This window comes from Zeugodacus cucurbitae, chromosome 6 (genome assembly GCF_028554725.1).
Source record: "Zeugodacus cucurbitae isolate PBARC_wt_2022May chromosome 6, idZeuCucr1.2, whole genome shotgun sequence".
NCBI lineage: Eukaryota > Metazoa > Arthropoda > Insecta > Diptera > Tephritidae > Zeugodacus > Zeugodacus cucurbitae.
In genome coordinates this window covers 7,349,320-7,370,173 of record NC_071671.1, presented here as the reverse complement: position 1 = coordinate 7,370,173, position 20,854 = coordinate 7,349,320, and the positions used below count along the sequence as shown (strand labels likewise).

The 20,854-nt window shown below is 27.6% G+C and overlaps 1 protein-coding gene across 4 annotated transcripts in view; it reads right to left on the bottom strand.

The window, feature by feature from the left end:
- LOC105210325 (E3 ubiquitin-protein ligase lubel) overlaps positions 1-20,575 on the bottom strand; it is a 30,969-nt gene extending 10,394 nt beyond the window's left edge. Inside the window, exon 1 of one of the 4 annotated variants that reach the window (XM_029039038.2) lies at positions 20,294-20,575. The gene's annotated coding sequence lies outside the window, so the exon portion shown is untranslated. The other 3 variants (XM_029039036.2, XM_029039037.2, XM_011181189.3) reach the window with 3 other exon arrangements.
- Between the last annotated feature and the right edge of the window lie 279 nt (positions 20,576-20,854).

The window sequence follows — 20,854 nt, the reverse complement described above, 5'->3', positions numbered from 1 at the left end:
AGACATTATTTTATTTAAAAAAAATATTTAAATTTTATTTTTATTTTTTATTTTATATTGAAAACATTATTTTATTAAAAAAAATATTGAAATCTTATTTTTAACTTTTATTTTATATTGAAAATATTATTTTATTAAAAAAAATATTGAAATTTTATTTTTATTTTTTATTTTATATTGAAAACATTATTTTATTAAAAAAAATATTGAAATCTTATTTTTAACTTTTATTTTATATTGAAAATATTATTTTATTAAAAAAAATATTGAAATCTTATTTTTAACTTTTATTTTATATTGAAAATATTATTTTATTAAAAAAAATATTGAAATTTTATTTTTATTTTTTATTTTATATTGAAAACATTATTTTATTAAAAAAAATATTGAAATTTTATTTTTATTTTTTATTTTATATTGAAAACATTATTTTATTAAAAAAAATATTGAAATTTTATTTTTATTTTTAATTTTATATTGAAAATATTATTTTATTAAAAAAAATATTGAAATTTTATTTTTATTTTTTATTTTATATTGAAAACATTATTTTATTAAAAAAAATATTGAAATTTTCTTTTTTTTTATTTTATATTGAAGACATTATTTTATTTAAAAAAAATATTTAAATTTTATTTTTATTTTTTATTTTATATTGAAAACATTATTTTATTAAAAAAAATATTGAAATCTTATTTTTAACTTTTATTTTATATTGAAAATATTATTTTATTAAAAAAAATATTGAAATTTTATTTTTATTTTTTATTTTATATTGAAAACATTATTTTATTAAAAAAAATATTGAAATTTTATTTTTATTTTTAATTTTATTAAAACATTATTAAACATTATTTTATTAAAAAAAATATTGAAATTTTATTTTTAATTTTTATTTTATATTGAAAACATTATTTTATTAAAAAAAAATATTGAAATTTTATTTTTAATTTTTATTTTATATTTAAAACATTATTTTATTTAAAAAAAAATATTGAAATTTTATTTTTTATTCTTATTTTATATTGAAAACATTATTTTATTAAAAAAAAATATTGAAATTTTATTTTTAGATTTTATTTTATATTGAAAACATAATTTTATTAAAAAAAAATATTGAAATTTTATTTTTATTTTATATTGAAAACATTATTTTATTTAAAAAAAATATTTAAATTTTATTTTTATTTTTTATTTTATATTGAAAACATTATTTTATTAAAAAAAATATTGAAATCTTATTTTTAACTTTTATTTTATATTGAAAATATTATTTTATTAAAAAAAACATTGAAATTTTATTTTTATTTTTAATTTTATATTGAAAACATTATTTTATTAAAAAAAATATTGAAATTTTATTTTATATTGAAAACATTATTTTATTAAAAAAAATATTGAAATTTTATTTTTTATTTTTATTTTATATTGAAAACATTATTTTATTAAAAAAAAATATTGAAATTTTATTTTTAATTTTTATTTTATATTTAAAACATTATTTTATTTAAAAAAAAATATTGAAATTTTATTTTTTATTCTTATTTTATATTGAAAACATTATTTTATTAAAAAAAAATATTGAAATTTTATTTTTAGATTTTATTTTATATTGAAAACATAATTTTATTAAAAAAAAATATTGAAATTTTATTTTTATTTTATATTGAAAACATTATTTTATTTAAAAAAAATATTTAAATTTTATTTTTATTTTTTATTTTATATTGAAAACATTATTTTATTAAAAAAAATATTGAAATCTTATTTTTAACTTTTATTTTATATTGAAAATATTATTTTATTAAAAAAAATATTGAAATTTTATTTTTATTTTTTATTTTATATTGAAAACATTATTTTATTAAAAAAAATATTGAAATTTTATTTTTATTTTTTATTTTATATTGAAAACATTATTTTATTAAAAAAATATTGAAATTTTATTTTTATTTTTAATTTTATTAAAACATTATTAAACATTATTTTATTAAAAAAAATATTGAAATTTTATTTTTAATTTTTATTTTATATTGAAAACATTATTTTATTAAAAAAAACATTGAAATTTTATTTTTATTTTTAATTTTATATTGAAAACATTATTTTATTAAAAAAAAATATTGAAATTTTATTTTTTATTTTATATTGAAAACATTATTTTATTAAAAAAAATATTGAAATTTTATTTTATATTGAAAACATTATTTTATTAAAAAAAATATTGAAATTTTATTTTTTATTTTTATTTTATATTGAAAACATTATTTTATTAAAAAAAATATTGAAATTTTATTTTTAGATTTTATTTTATATTGAAAACATTATTTTATTAAAAAAAATATTGAAATTTTATTTTTATTTTTTATTTTATATTGAAAACATTATTTTATTAAAAAAAATATTGAAATTTTATTTTTATTTTTAATTTTATTAAAACATTATTAAACATTATTTTATTAAAAAAAATATTGAAATTTTATTTTTAATTTTTATTTTATATTGAAAACATTATTTTATTAAAAAAAACATTGAAATTTTATTTTTATTTTTAATTTTATATTGAAAACATTATTTTATTAAAAAAAATATTGAAATTTTATTTTTATTATTTATTTTATATTGAAAATATTATTTTATTAAAAAAAATATTGAAATTTTATTTTTAATTTTTATTTTATATTTAAAACATTATTTTATTTAAAAAAAATATTGAAATTTTATTTTTATTTTTAATTTTATATTGAAAACATTATTTTATTAAAAAAAATATTGAAATTTTTTTATTTTTATTTTATATTGAAAACATTATTTTAATTAAAAAAATATTGAAATTTTATTTTTTATTTTTATTTTATATTGAAAACATTATTTTATTTAAAAAAATATTGAAATTTTATTTTTTGTTTTTATTTTATATTGAAAACATTATTTTATTAAAAAAAAAATATTGAAATTTTATTTTTTATTTTTATTTTATATTGAAAATATTATTTTATTAAAAAAAATATTGAAATTTTATTTTTTATTTTATATTGAAAACATTATTTTATTAAAAAAAATATTGAAATTTTCTTTTTTTTTATTTTATATTGAAAACATTATTTTATTAAAAAAAAATATTGAAATTTTATTTTTATTTTTTATTTTATATTGAAAACATTACTTTATTAAAAAAAATATTGAAATTTTATTTTTTATTTTTTAATTTATATTGAAAACATTATTTTATTAAAAAAAAATATTGAAATTTTATTTTTTATTTTTATTTTATATTGAAAACATTATTTTATTAAAAAAAAAAATATTGAAATTTTATTTTTATTTTTTATTTTATATTGAAACATTATTTTATTTGAAAAAAAATATTGAAATTTTATTTTTATTTTTTATTTTATATTGAAAACATTATTTTATTAAAAAAAATATTGAAATTTTATTTTTATTTTTAATTTTATATTGAAAACATTATTTTATTAAAAAAAATATTGAAATTTTATTTTTTGTTTTTATTTTATATTGAAAACATTATTTTATTTAAAAAAATATTGAAATTTTATTTTTTATTTTTATTTTTATTGAAAACATTATTTTATTAAAAAAAAATATATTGAAATTTAATTTTTAATTTTTTGTTTGTTTCTCAGAATTTTACCGCGTAATTTGTATGCTTAGAAGAACGTCTTCATCTTTTATGTACGTATGTATAAACAACTGTCTGGCCGCTTATAATTTATTTCGCTCGTGATAACTTCACAACACTTCTCGCATTTGTCAAAAAATCAAAAAAAAAAAAAAATAAAAAATTACGAAAAATAACCAGTCAAACTGCGAGGCTTCAAGTCGCCGTTTCAATTGTTCAACAGCGTAATTGAGTAAAACTCTCACGCATGCGCACAATAAAAATGCTGTAATTATTTGCCGAGCAAAAGTTTATTACCGTAGGTAACGCGATTCTGCACTTGCCACTGCTATAGTCTTACAGGCAAACATACATATATACTCGTATATACATTGATCGCTAAATATGTATGGATGTGGGTGTGCTTGTGCGTTCGAAAAGATTTGGTAATATTTAGACAAAAGAAATGACCAAATCAAGCGAGCGTGCTACCGTTGGTGTGCAACCCAAAAAGAACTGTGCCGTGGCTGCTGTTTGCTGTTTGCTGTGGTGTGTGTGTTACACTGACATATGTACATATATGTATGTATGTATGTTTGTATGTTTGTGCTTATGCAAATACGCTCATACATATGCTAATATAAGATTTATTTAACAGCTTCAGCTTATAGCAGTTTGGCTAAATGATAAAAACAATAACAACAACAAAAACAAACACGTAACAATGATTTTTAGCAACACAAAAAAAAAAACATTTAAATAAAATCTGAAACAAAAGCAGCAATAAACAACAACAACAGCACTAAGAAAGTAAAAGCGATCATGGTTAACAACATTTAAGCACAAACAAACAGACGTACATATTATTATATGTATTATTATAGGTATGTAAATAGCATAGCCGATTTGTTGCAGGCATTTAAGTAGTAACAACAATAATAACAAAAACAGCAAATGCCAAGTTAGATCTCTAGCTGCTCCATTAATAGCTTAGCTGCGCCTTCACTTATACTTGTTTTAATATTATGTGTATATTTATGTATATATGTGTGTGAGTGAGTATGTGTCTTTGTTTGGTTATGCAGGAATACTCTATGCTGTTGTTGGCTTATATGCAGTGTTAATAGCGGAGCATTCACTTTTGTTAGCTGGAAAAGCGGCAGCAACAATGGCCACAATCAAAATTGGCACAAAGTAAACAAGCACAAGTTTTTCACACACCAAAACACACACACACATGCACATAGATATATATATATGTAAATACAAAAAAAGATTTATATTTATAGTATAAATTTTATAGAATTTTATATTAATTTTTTTTAATTAATTTTTTTTATTATATGTTTTATTTTTTTTAATTATAGTTTTTAATTAATTTTTTTTTATTCAATTTATTTATTTTTTTATTATATTTATAAATTTTATACTATATACAGTTGAACTTCCATAACTCGAACTTCTATAACTCGAAGTTCTCCATAACTCGAACTCTTAAGGCAGTAGTCTGCTTTAGAAGCCGAAAAAAGCGTTTTTTAGCTTTTTTTTTTTTGAAAGAGAAGGTAATGATTGCGGTGAACGGAATTTTAAGACGATAGTGTACTATATTTAAGGCTTAAAAAACAATATTTATTATTAAAAAATATTGAAATTTTTTCAAAGTTGTAAGTATTTTTCTGGAGCGCCTGGAGTCTGCACTTGTAAATCGGTGTTGGTGATGGATTTTTTTAATTTTTTTTTATAATTTTTATAAGTTTCTTTTCTTTATGAACTAAAAAAATACCGAAGAAGTTATAAAATTCCAAATTTTTTCGAAGTTTGAAAAAAAAAAAATTCATTTTATTAAGAAAAAAAATTGACTTTAAGTTGCATAACAAGTATGTAGTTTAAATAATACTTTTGTTCAACTTTTTTAGTTCATATAGAAGATAATTTAATACTGAAGCTAGATCACTTTGGTTTTTTTTCGATTGCACATATATTCTTTTTGCTATCGCCGGCACTGTTTTCTAACACTTGTGAAAATGAAAACTCGAGAAAACGCGCTTTAAAGTTTTCGGTCCAAAAAAATATATGTAAGTAAAAGTTTTTGAGTCGCCATCGCCGATATAATTACTGTACATAACTCCGAATTTCTCGACGCATCTCGAAACATCTCTATTATGGAATAAATACCTCCATCTTCCCTGCCGAACCTGTATGTTTTGAGGAGCATGTGTCCGGGATGCATTCGCATCTGCTCGACGTTCGGCCACTAAAACTGCTCTAGCTTCGAAAATATGTCGAATTGGCCTCTGGAATTTTAAAGACATATTCTTGGATAGTTTTGGAAGAGATTTAAAACAAAACGAAAAAAATCGATTTTTTGAAGCCTGTAAAGCCGACTACTGCCTTAAATTGGCAATAGAAGTCCAATTTCATACAAATTTCCTTCCATAAATCGAACTTTTCGACCAGGGCATAATACAAAATTTTAAATTTTACTATCAAGGAACAATTATATATACTATAGGCACTCCATATTCGTATGGAGACGAACAAAAATTATGATATTACACTTATGGATTGTATAAATCATGTAACAAAGGCATGTGATACAGACGTCCAGATCCAAACAACAGCATAATGCAACAAACAAAATTACAGAATACATGCTTTAATGTATTTACATCAAACTGTATGCGAAGTAAATAACTACAGCTGTGTATATATCTATATTTTACAGCTTTTTGTAAAATATTATGTTTTATTGAAAATTCTATAACTCGAAGTCTCTCTAACTCGAAGTTTTTTTGTGGATTATGGTGATTCGAGTTAGAGAAGTTCCACTGTATACATATTCATATGTATATCTGTATATACATATTTGCGCCAACGGCACAATTTATTATTTATAGTATAAATTTAATATATATTTTTTTATTTAATTTATTTTTTTTTTATTACATTTTAATTAATTTTTTTTATTACATTTTTTATGAATTTTTTTATTATTATTTTTTCTTATATTTATAAATTTTATACTAGATATATATATTCATATATTATTATATTCCAATGGCACAATGCGCCGCAAAAAATTCACAGGCTTTCGCGCATGCGCGTTAGGACACCCAGTCGCATAGCGCAGCTTTTTGGCGCACCACAACCAATCAACCAACCAACAGTAGAGTTCAGCACAGCACGGGCTTTTACATTGCATTTGTGCCACTTTTTCAATATTTCATTTAATTGTTATTGTTGTTGTTATTGTTAACTTTTACGGACATTTTCGCTTTACGGTATTCAGCGCACAAAAATTGTGTACTTTGATTGATCAGTCACTTTTTTGCAGATTTGTGTATTTCAAATATTTTTTTTATTTCTTTTTACAGTTGTGTATGTATGCCTGTATGTATGTATTTAATGTATTGCTTTATGTACATACGTGTCGATTTTTTTAAAATAACACCATAAAATCAAATCAGCTGCACAACAAAACTAGATTATACAGATATTACAAGGTTAAATACATGAAACGCGTTTGAAATTGAAATGCACTGACGTAGACATTTGTTTAGTTCGTACGTTAACATAGCAAATAATGCACATAAACACGTTGTATTGTATGTACATATGTATGTATGTATGTAAGTATGACAAATACATGCGTTAAAAGGCGTTTGAGCGACGACATTTCTGAAGGCACATAAACACATCGAACAGTATTACACGATAATTCTCGAGCGTTGTGTGACTACTTTCATATTATTTTTTATGTTTATATAATTTTTATTAAATTTTTAATTAATTGATTTAATTTTTTTAATTAATTTTTATTTAATTTTTTTTAATTAATTTTTTTTTAAATAAATTTTTATTTAATTTAATTAATTTTCATTATTTTTTTATTTTCATTTTTTTTTTAGTTAAATTTTTTTTTTATTAAATTCACACTTTTTCATTACACAAAATTCCTTTGCTTTAATATTTTTGCTAGCAAAATTTCTTTTTCGCTTACCCCACACACACAGCGAGAATTTTCACCAAAAAAAAGCAATTTAATTAGAAGAATTATTAGAACTGAAAGTGCTGTTTTGTCTAGTAATAATTAAATGTAGCTGGCAGTTATTAGGTACTCGCGCTCAAGGTGAGCAATTGCAGAAACCATTTCAAGCACAAGAAGTCAAATACGTACTGAAAGCTCAAATACGAATATGCAGCAGTTATGACGAAAAGCAACAATAGCACCAGCGCTACATGGGCTGACTGGCTGGCTGGCTGGCGTGAGAGCTAGTAAGCTGACATACAAACAAATAAACAGCATACCGCTTTACAAATACAAACATATATAATTACACATACATACATATATACGAAACAGCACTCTGCTGCCTAACATAACTTTCCTGCATACACCACATACATACATACATACTTACATACATATTCATAAGTGTATACATAACGTTGTTTCTATGTATATAAATATGCATGCAAACACACACATATGCACATACACAAGCGAATGCGCTAAGCCACCTATTTTACACAACCAACCAACTAACCCAACAAGAGAGCGCCAATAAGCCAACCAACAAGTTACCACCGCCAACAGCAACTACAGCGCCGGGGGGCTCCACCAAGCAGCTGAGTAACAAAAATTTGTTGTATAATTTTTACGAACGTACCGAAAGAATGGGTCGCGGCATAATGCGGATCCGTCGTTGTGTTGTTGGAGTTGTAAGTTGTTGTGCAAAGTTTCGAAAGCGCAAGCGTTGTTGCTTTGAAGTTGTTGGTAGGAAATTGTTTTGGAAGCGAAAAGTTTTTAAGTTAATGAATAGAATAATAGAATTTTGACGATCGTAAGGAAGTAGGAGGTTTTGGTTTTTAAGTAAAATATTTAGAAATATAAAAATAATAAAAAGTAAGAACAATTAAACAAAAAATAAAAATAATAAATCTAAAAATAATTATTAATAAGAAAGTATAAAAAAACAACAAATTAAAAACAAATTAAAATAAAAACAAGTAAGGAAAGGCTATGTTCGGGTGCAACCGAACATTTTATACTCTCGCAATTTATTGATATATTTTTATTAAGATAAAACACAATTTGACCCAATTTGAAAATCGTATAATTAGGTATATGAGAGCTAGGGAAAAGTTATGACCAGTTTTTAACCAGTTCTGGTACAGAGACATACTATTAGAAGAAAAAGATATCCTCTGAATTAAATTGAGATATCTGAGAGATTTATCGATATTTTCGGTGAAAAATTACCATGGGGCACTGAATTCTTCATATTCGACATTCGAGGCTTTCAAAAGTTATAGTCCGATTTCGACAAATTCCGATTTTCACAAGTGACGCCACAGATCATATACAGTATTTCTGTAAAATTTTATTTTGCTATCTTCATTGGTTCCTTATGTATATATTATAAAGTAAAGGAATACGATGGAGTTCAAAATTGAGTTACTTGGGAAGTTGTCGTGGTTGTGAACCGATTTCATCCATTTTCCACATTTTTGACCCATAAGTGGGCGATGCCACGCCCATTTTCCATTTTGTTAAAAAAAATCTGAGCGCAGCTTCCATCTGCCATTTCTTATGTGAAATTTAGTGTTTCTGACGTTTTTCGTTAGTGAGTTAACCCACTTTTAGTAAATTTCTACCTAACCTTTGTATGGGAGGTGGGTGTGGTTATTATGCGATTTCTTTCATTTTTGGACTATATAAGGAAATAGCTAAAAGAAACGACTGCAGAAAGTTTGGTTTATATAGCTTTATTGGTTTGCGTGATATATGCAGTGGTCCGATTTTGCCCATTTTCGAAAGCAACCCTCTCAGGATCTCAAGGAACATGTGTTCCAAGTTTCATTAAAATATCCAAATTTTTACTCAAGTTATCCGTTGCACGCATGGACGGACGAACGGAAAGACAGACATTCGGATTTTGACTCGTCTCGTTACCCCGATCATTTTGATATATATAACCCAATATCTAACTCGTTTAGTTTTATGACTTACAAACAACCGTTATGTGAACAAAACTATACTACTCTCTTATCAACTTTTGTTGCGAGAGTATAAAAAAAAATAAATCCAATAAATTATATATTTATTCATTTCTAATTGTTATATATAATTAAAAAAAACAGATTTATGAGAAATATATGAGTAAAAACAAATTCCGTAATGAATGTTAGATTAAATTATAAAACTAATAAATCATAACATAAAAAGATAAAATCATATACAAGGTGTGTGCAAAAAATAACGGGTATTGTAAAATTTCCAATTGTTCCATTTTTAAAAGCTTAGCGATATTCGTTTGTTAAAAGTTCCTTCTTCGTGAATTCTGGGCGAAAAACAATACTGTAATTATGCCCCACAATCCAGATTCGGTAGACATGGCTCCGCGTGTCTTTTTCCTATTTCCAAAAATAAAGAGAACGTTAAAGCTTCGTTAAAGACTATACCAAAAATCGAGTTTGAGAAGTGTTTCAACGACGGAAAAAGCGCTGACATAAGTGCACTATCAATAATAGACTTAAAACTTGTAAGGAAGAAATAATTACGAACAAAACGGAGCATTAAATACACCACGCAAACTGTAGGAATGTAAGGACTGTGAAATATTTCGAGTTACAATGGAATGTATGACTTCGGATTGTCAAAACTCGTTATTAGGCTAAATCTAAATCGTTTGCGCGTTTATAGTACCGTAGTTATGTGGCACAGGGTCAACAACATACAAATTTTCATTAATTTATCTAATTTATTCAGACTGAAACCAGATCAAACTCGTTAGTTATGTTTTTTGGTTCCAAATGCTATTTCATTGAGTGTAAAGTCTTCATCGAATATAATTATGAAAGAGTAATTCTTCAAATTGACTGATATATATGGGTTGAAGGATGGAGATGATCATATTTGGGAGGTTTATAGCAGGTGTATTTAAAAAAAATACGGGAATTGTTAATTTCACGTGTGTGAAAGTCTCAAAATTGAGTTTGAGAAATGTTTCGACGATGCATATGTGCACAATATCGAATGGGGACTTTTAAAAGCGACAACATTTAAGTGGTTGAATGAGTAAATATAAAAAAAATTAAAATTCACGATTTTTCTAAATTTTTACTTAAGATATCGCCTGCTTAATTCTCCTCTTCTATTAAAAATACATTTTAAACAAATCTTGTGCATTTTATTTGCATTAAAAAATAAGTAATTTAACAGTGGAAATAATTAAGTATAATTAAGCAAATTCATTATTCGTACGTTTTCGAAATTAAATTTGATGAATATCAAAAAGGAAGTGCCATAAACACGATATAACGGTATTTATTGTAGTTCCAATTGTTGCTACCGTATACTGCTGAGTAATGCGCCCACATGCAAGTCGGCATAAATACAAACAAGCAACCATATGTTTAAAATAATTTAGAATAATAAATTAGTCGACACAAACGCCAAAAATTCGCACCTAATGAACTGAACTCTTAGACCAACGACCTCACCAATGACCATAAATAGCCAACTATTAACTCTAACGAAGTGGCGATAATTGAAAATAGAAATATTTTACTTTTGATGCTGTAAACAATATATTTCGGAGATGGAGATTAAAAAAGCTGCAAAAATTTGTAAAGAATCCCTATTGAGGTTAATCAAGAAAAATGTGTAAGAATTCTTCTTGAGTTTAGTCAAGAAAGAATGTGTTTTTTATTGAAAAAAAAAAAAAGTGTTGTAAATACCAATAACAGCTTAATATTTGATTTTCTAATACATAACAGCATTAAAGCCGTTAGAGAAATTAATCAAATTAATCTTTAAATTGCTTTGATGTTTCTGCGGAATATCCCAACACGAATTGTGCTAACTCTTTTTGGCAGTTCTGCCTTTACTAATTAATCGCTTATTGTTTAAAATTTCGAAATATGAGCATTCTGGAAGATATCTGTATATTCAAAATAATCTTATAATTTTCTTAAATGTAAACTAAGCTCGCATAAGCCGTTCGCCATCGTTGAATGCAGTGTCTAAAGTAAACAAGAACGTACCCAAGTACGTCTTAAAATAATTTTGTCAGCACGTCATTATTCATATTCCGCTGCTGCTGTTAACTCCAAAAGTGCTTTCGAGAGTTCCTAAAATTTTATATTCTTAAATTCAGCTCAATTTTTCTTAAAAATTTATACAACTTTTCCCACATAAAAGTGATCTCACATTATCACACCTAACAGCTGACAACATTCCCTTGCAATACTCAAACTTTTCGCACGTAGCGTACACTTGGTGTGACTCTTGATTGAACACCAAGCTTAAGAACCGGTTTCGGGTCTTTGGAACGCTTACATACATACATAGACATAAACACAAGCGTAACTAACATTAAAAATGCCACCAAACGGAAATGTAGTTATCTTTTGTAACAGAGCTGCGGAGAGTCGCTGTGCGCTTTTGTGGAGACTCGCTTGACGGATTTTGACGGCGTTGAAACAATGCTGAGTACACAAACAAATACATAAAATACAGACATACGAACGATAAAGTGTATTTACAAAAACGCACAACAACAACAAAAACATCTCGAAGGTGCAAGTGTTTGAATTCATCAAAAGATCTACGCGAATTTTTCGAAAATACAAATGTATGTACATAGAAAAGCACTGAAGCCAAGCTCAACGCGCAACGCTCGCTAACGTCTGTATGTATGTATTTATGGACATAAAATCTCAAGTTATGTATCACGGTCAAATATGTTATTAAATAATAAATAATTTTTGGCAATTAAACACGCCAGCAGTCAGCGGTAATAACAACAGCAACAACAACAAACGAATGCCGTAAGATACACGAATGGACGCAAGCCCGCACAGCCGCCAAAATAGCAACAATTTCAAAGCGTTCAAGCAAATTAATTTGTGCGGGAAACAATTGTAGTTGTTGTTGTTGTTATACTCTCGCAACAAAAGTTGCTAAGAGAGTATTATAGTTTTGTTCACATAACGGTTGTTTGTAAGTCATAAAACTAAACGAGTTAGATATTGGGTTATATATATCAAAATGATCAGGGTGAGAGACGAGTCAAAATCCGAATGTCTGTCTGTCCGTCCGTCTGCCCGTGCAACGGATAACTTGAGTAAAAATTGAGATATCTTAACGAAACTTGAAACACGTATTCCTTGGCACCCTGAGGAGGTTGCTTTCGAAAATGGGCGAAATCGGACCACTGCCACGCCCACAAAATGGCGAAAACCGAAAACACATAAAGTGTCATAACTAAGCCATAAATAAAGTTATAAAAGTAAAATTTGGAATAAGGGATCGCACTAGGAAGGGGCATATTTGGGTGTAGTTTTTTTGGGGAAGTAGGCGTGGCCCCGCCCACAAATCGGTTATTTATATATAACTAGCAAACCAATAAAGCTATATAAACCAAACTTTCTGCAGTCGGTTCTCTTTCGTACCCCACTACACACCATGAAAATAGTTGAAATCGCATAATAACCACGCCCACCTCCCATACAAAGGTTAGGTTGAAAATTACTGAAAGTGGGTTAACTCACTAACGAAAACACTAAATTTCACATAAGAAATGGCAGATGGAAGCTGCACTCAGATTTTGTTACTAAATGGAAAATGGGTGTGGCATCGCCCACTTATGGGTGGAAAACCATATCTGTGGCATCACTTGTGAAAAAATTGTCGAAATCGGACTATAACTTTTCAAAGCCCCGAATATCGAATATGAAGAAGAATTAGTGCCCCATGGTAATTTTTTACTGAAAATTTCGGTAAATCTCTCAGGTATCTTAATTTAATTTAGAGGAAATATTTTTCTTCTAATAGTGTAACTTCCTCTAGCTCTCATATACCTAATTATAGGATATTCAAATTGGTTAAAAAGGTGTGTTATCTTAATAAAAATATATCAATAAATTGCGAGAGTATGTTCGGTTGCACCCGAACTTAGCCTTTCCTTACTTGTTTCTTTTTATATTTTATGTATTTTTTTTTTTTGTACGCTGCTCATAAATGTTGGCAACAAATTTTCCTTTGCAACAAATTGTGCTTTAATTAATTAGCTGTGCGGTTTTTGTGTACTCGTGTCTGTCTGTAGTTTTCTCAAGTTCCCATGCGGTTAATAAACACACATGAAAGCAAAAGATTTTTACCACATTTGGCTGCAAATCATTTGTCGAAATTTATATTTACAATGCTAAAGATTTATGAAGTTTATTTAACAGCATACATACATATATCTGTATATATGTATATATAAGTATTTTAACGGTTAACTGCACACACACACACTGAGCTACAATGCTTTTCGACATTCGTTTGTATGTATCAATGTGTGTGTGTGTGTTTATATTTTGCATTTAACATTATTAATAAATGTCTTTGGTCAGTAAGAATGAATGCCGAAAGCGTAAATGAATCTGCAACGTTACAAATAAAAAAATAAAATTAAAACAAAAAAAACCAACAACCAAAAAATGCTGATTTATTAGAAAGATATAATTTATGTTTTTATATTTAAACCACGCAAATTATATGGCCGCGTCTTTGTACTTTATAAAAAGAATCGACAATTATTAATAACAAATTGCTCATTTTTTCTATTCGTTTAAGACACTGACTGCTGTGGCTGTAAAGTTATTAAAGACAAATTCGTATAAAAATCATTTGAAAAAAGACTTCAACCACATCTTTGTAAAACACATGAATTTCGAATATTCCGTGATTCACTGATGCCTTCAAATGAAAAATCTCAGAATGTTAGCATTGTCATTAGAATCATTTAAAAAAATACCCTTTGGAATCTCGAATCATTGTTTCTTAATTTTGGGATTATTATGTATATTCGAATCACGACTTTTAAGACACTGACTTCTGCGTTTTTGAAGCCAAATTTGTATTAAAATCATTTAAAAAATACTTCAACCACATCTTTGTAAAACACATGAATTTCGAATATTCAGAATGTTAGCATTGTCCTTTGGAATCCCGAAACTCATTGTTTTAAATTTCGTGATTAATGTACTTGGGTCCCGGCTTTTAAGACACTAACTTCTATGGCAGAAACGTTTTTGAAGCCAAAATCAGTTAAAAAATACTTCTACCAGATTTTTGTAAAGCCCATGAATTTCGAATATTTCGGGATTAACCGATTGCTTCGAATACATTTTTCAAATCAATCTCAGAATGTTAGCATTGCATTTTAGAATTTCGTAATCCCAAAATCATTGTTTATAAATTTCGGGATTAAGATATCCGGATCCCGACTTTAAGACACTGGCTTCTGTGCCTCTAAAGTTATTGAAGCCAAATTCGCATTAAAATCTTAAAGAAAATACTTCAACCACATATTTGTAAAACACATGAATTTCGAATATTTCGAGATTCACCGATTGCTTGAATTACATTTTTCAAATCAATCTCTGAATGTTAGCATTGCTATTTGCAATCCCGAAAATCATTGTCACTAAATTTTGGGATCAATATGTATTTTCGGATCACGACTTTTAAGACACTGACTTCTGCGTTTTTGAAGCCAAATTCGCATTAAAATCTTAAAGAAAATACTTCAACCAGATTTTTGTAAAGCACATGAATTTCGATTTTTTCGGGATTTACCGATTGCTTCAAATACATTTTTCAAATTAATCTCAGAATGTTAGCATTGCTTTTTGGAATTTCAAAATTTTGCAAATCATTCACACACACATCATTCAAATTTCATATTTGTAAAACACATGAATTTCGAATATTTCGGGATTCACCGATTGCTTGAGTTACATTTTTCAAATCAATCTCTGAATGTTAGCATTGCTATTTGCAATCCCGATAATCATTGTCACTAAATTTTACATTGTTCAAATCAATCTCAGAATGTTAACTTTGCATTTTAGAATTCCGAAATGCCGAAAATCGGCATTAAGATATTCCGATACCGACTTTTAAGACACTGACTTTTGTGGCCGAAATATTTTCAAAGCCAAATTTGTATTAAAATCACTTCAATCATTTTTGATTTTTGAAAATCATTTGCGAATATTTCGAGAATAACATGCTCGGTTTTCGAAATTTCGAATTCATCATTTTTATATTGCTCGGAAACTCATTTAAAAAGGTTGGTATACGCACTTTAGTTTACCAAATTTCGGCATTAATCGTTTTTATAACACCAACACATGCTCCCGAAAATTCTTACGATCAAAGAATTTTCGCGAATCGATCCTCTATATAGATTTCGGGATTCATAATTTTTATATTGACGCATTTTCTTGAAATTTCTAATAATTGAGGAATTAAGATACATGGATCCCGAATTTCACATTTTTGCACTCAAAGTAAAAATGTAACTTTTAAAAGTTGAAAGAGATATTCAGAGACACCTCTATTCAAACAAACTACGACCCTTAATTTGATGTACTTGGAATGCTCAAAAAATACCGGGAATTAAATTTTTTTGAATAAATTAGATAGTATGCAATTACGCCAGCGCTTCTTCCTATCGTCGAAACACTGCTCAAACTCGATTTTTGGGATAGACTTTGGTTCTTTCAGCGAATTCTTCTCGGCCCTTTAAGGTGCTCTTTATTTTTGGAAATAGGAAAAAGTCACACGCAGCTATGCCGAACGAATAAGGAGGCTGGGGCATCGTTACAGTATTGATTTTGGCCAAGAATGCGCAAAAATTGTCATCATCGTATCTAACCTTAGCAGAATAATACTCGTGAAACTTTAAATTTTAGAAATTCCCGTTATTTTTTGAACACACCGGGTATTTAATATCTCCATTGCCCGTTCGAACTCTATTTAATAGTTGTCAATAACATTGTATCGACTGAACCCCGAATTGATTGATACCTTAATACATGTGAATCCCGAAATGAATATGCCACTTCGGTATTTAAGTTCATAGGAAATCCCGAAAGTTTAACCATGAAATCATATTTTAATGATTCTAATGAAAACTTTGCGCTCATACAACAACTTAAGCACCTACATATATGTAGGTATGGACATACATCTGAGTTTACGTAAAAGTGAATGCTTAAGTTATTTCTTTCTAACTATATTTCTGTTCATACAAACTCATATGGTAAACTCATATAAATATTACCAGTAATTATGCAATACTTGTACACGACACTTTAGTCAGCGATTTACACACCCATGTGTTGCCATAATAATAAGGCAAGCTTATGTCTTTTCGAACAATTAAAGAATAATATCATAATTTAATTACAATTAAGCGGTGAAGCTGTAGGCGATTTGCTCAACGCCACTTCCTGTTTGTTGCTATTTTTCTGTTTTTTTTTGTTCATTTCAAATTTGATTGATTGATAAATGATTTGATTATAACTATGATTATTTAAGTGTCTATATATAAGTAGCCATACTCCACTAACAGCTTTTGTTGTGTGCACGTTTTGCTGACCAGTCTAAATTCTAAATGATAGAATGAAAAGAACAAATAATCCGCCGAATATTATTCAAGCCGATTTGACGGTAATGATAATTGTATTTTTTTTTAATTCCTCGATGTACGTGAGTTTATTGTATTATAATGAAGATTGATAAAGTAGCTGAACCAGTTCCACAAAATTATCCATTCCATTCTTTCATATATACTCCTTCTTAAATACTAGTAGAATCTCTGAGACTCATTTTTTTCATGGTGAAGTATTCCCTTTTTCTGATACTGTATTACATAGAGCTTAGCTATCTAGAACTAACCTAACTTCTTACTTTTTCATAATAGCTAATTTGAAACCAGATAAGATTGAATAACTAATGATATTATTAACACATTCAGAAGTTAGCTATATAGTCTCAAAAAAGAGGATTTGAGATTGTTTTTTTTCTTACAGTTACCGCCTCCTGGTATATAGAATTACTAAGTTTAAATCATTCGCTTCGCTTCCCTACCTAGGCGGGAAAAAGCAGAACTAAGGGCGCGGTTGTTGCTTCCGATGATATCAATATCATCGGCGTATGCCAGGAGCTGTACACTCTTATAGAAGAATGTACCTTCTCTATTTAGTTCTGCAGCTCGTATTATTTTTTCCAGCATCAAGTAAAAGAAGTCACACGATAGTGAGTCATCTTGTCTGAAACCTGCTTTGACATCGAACGGATCGGAGAGGTTCTTCCCAATTATGACGGAGCTTTTGGTGTTGCTCAACGTCAACTTACACAGCCGTATTAGTTTTGCGGGGATACCAAATTCAGACATCGCGGCATAAAGGCAGCTCCTTTTCGTGCTGTCGAAAGCAGTCTTAAAATCGACAAAAAGGTGGTGTGTGTCGATCCTCTTTCCACGGGTCTTCTCCAAGATTTGGCGCATGGGGAATATCTGGTCAGTTGTGGATTTTCCAGGTCTAACGCCACACTGATAAGGTCCAATCAGTTAGCTGACGGTGGGCTTTAGTCTTTCACAGGTTCGATAGAACCTTATAGGCGATATTTAGGAGGCTTATGCCACGGTAATTGGCACAGATTGTGGGATATCCTTTTTATGGATTGGGCAGAGCACACTGAGATTCCAATCGTCGGGCATGCTTTCTTCCGACCATATTCTGCAAAGAAGCTGATGCATGCACCTTATTAGTTCTTCGCCGCCGTATTTGAATAGCTCGGCCGGTAATCTATCGGCCCCGCTGTTTTGTTGTTCTTCAAGCGGGTAATTGCTATTCGAATTTTCTCATGGTCGGGTAATGGAACATCTGTTCCATCGTCATCGATTGGGGAATCGGGTCGCCATCTAATGGTGTTGTACTTTCACTGCCAATCAGCAGGTCGGAGAAGTGTTCCCTCCATAATCCCAGTATGCCCTGGACATAGGTTACCAGATTACCAACTTGGTCTCAACATGAGGATCATATTCATAGTTGATTTCAAAAGTTGTTATCAAGGTTAGGAACCTTTTGATTAAATCTTAACTTCCTCTAGAGTTTTTGCTCACTATATGCTAAATGCTCAATGCTCGAAATAGAGCTTTAAAACCACAGTTATCATTAACTTAAATCATTTTATGTCTTTTTAGATACAGACTAAAAGTTCCCAAAGACTTTAAAAGAAATCTACATTAAATGGTGAATATATTTCACGATTTGTGAGAGCTTTCTTTGATAAATTTGATGCGAGAACTATTACAATTCTTGTGATTACAGTTACGACTGATGCTACATATAATAAAAATTTAAAATATTATCTTGTCGACTAATTAGTATAGTTATGTATATATTAGTTATAAGATCTTACTTTTTCAATTTTTTTTTTTTTTTTTTTTTTAATAACACCAACGTAACAGTTCATAGAGTAACTATGGATTTGTTCATATTTTCGCATTCGTTTTGATAGTTTTAGTTTGATTGAAAAGGAATGCAATTTAAAGAACTTCACTTGCAAATATTCCAGATGCGAATACTTCATTATCTCATATATAAACATAAGGGGTTATATACAGTTAGGATTTTCAAAAAATCGACTTTTCTTAATATATATATATATGTATATCTGAGTATACACACACCGACGAATATTTTTCGAAGTTATAGACACATTAGTGAAGGCGCACCGACTACATGTAAAGTGCTTTCAAAACTTTAAACTCGTTTTTCTCGAAACGGTGTCTTCAAAGTCGGCGAGCAAGATTTCTCAGAGACGGCTGAACCGATCGGTCTGAAATTTTTACACAAGCTTCTTAACTATATACTTTTTTAGTAATTAATCGAAGGATTTCCCCTACCGATGAAAATTTCTTATTTTTATAAACAATTAAAGACCCGAATTTTGGACGAAAATCGAACCTTGTACTTTGAGTAGCCGCCATTTTGTAAATTTTTTTTTTGCTTATTCCTTCGATCAATCACTAGATATTTAATATATTAATGAAATTTATTTGGTTGCATTTTAGATGATCTAGTCCAGAGATATCGTGCTCACCGCAAGAGGCCTTTTTTTGCGGACCTCTGCAAAATTGGCAATATCAACGTTCCCGATAATTATTTTTGTCATAATATACCTGCCAAGTTTCAAATCAATAAACCAAATTGTTTGCTTAGAAAAAAATCTTGAAAAATGTCTTTTTTCGACCTCCTAACTGTATATAACCCCTTAAAAATAAACTTTACAAAAAATAAGTAAAAAAAAAATTGTATTTTATTTCCAAGACTCCGTTGTGGAAATTAAACGTTCTTTATGGGGTTAGGTGGGTTTCAAAATTTGAAAAAATTAGTATTTTTAAATAGTACAATATTTTTAATACATAGATTCACTTAAAATTTCAAATCGATCCGACTAAAATTCTAAGAGATGGACCCTTTGGAAGTTCCACCCATCAGGCAACGTCAAAACTTTAAACGTGTTTATCTCAAAACATAAGTTTTGCGCACATCTTTGAAATAATATTATTTATTTATTGAACGAATGATTTTTATTTTGCTTTATATATGGCGAAAATTTTACCAAAAAAGTAAGTTTTTTAATTCAAAGTACTTTTTGGAATAAAAAAATCACAAAATACACATTAAATATGTATCTTTGTAAAAATACACTTTTTTCAACTTCTGAAACCCATATAACTTCTTAAGGCACATTTTTAGGCAAATAAAATTATATAAAAATTTTAGTTAATTATTTTTATTTCTTAAAAGTTTACTTGCGATTTCAACAGAAGAAGAGCTGTAGGTGCTGTGTTACTTGTAGCAGCTCCAGACAGACTGCAGTTTAGCAAATCCCTGGAAGAATAGGTTTCCTTGCACTTATAACGCGTATTTGTAGGCACTATTTTTTAACAATTATTATTAATATTATTTTATTATTAATTTCTATTAAATTATTAACTATTTTTGTTTTAATATTAAAATTATTTATTTATATTTTTTACAAATATTATTTATATTTACAAAAAATAATCCGTTTTTTCTTCATTCAAACCGCACAAAGTCATCAATTCAAAAGCGTATCACTTTTCGTTTAAATTAATCTTAGCCTTCGCTAAGCTGCCGCGAAACTGAACGCTCTGCACCACGCTTGACTATTGTTTTCCAATTTTCGCTTTGCATTTTGACCTCTACATAGTTTATTTGTTTCGTTTTCATTTTGTTTTTTATGTGTTTGCTTGTGAATGGGCGCCAAGCAGTAAGCTTGGACATGTAAATCAGCAACCAGCAACCAGCTCTTGTGCTCTTGAGGCATTATAACAAAGTTAATTAATGCGCTAT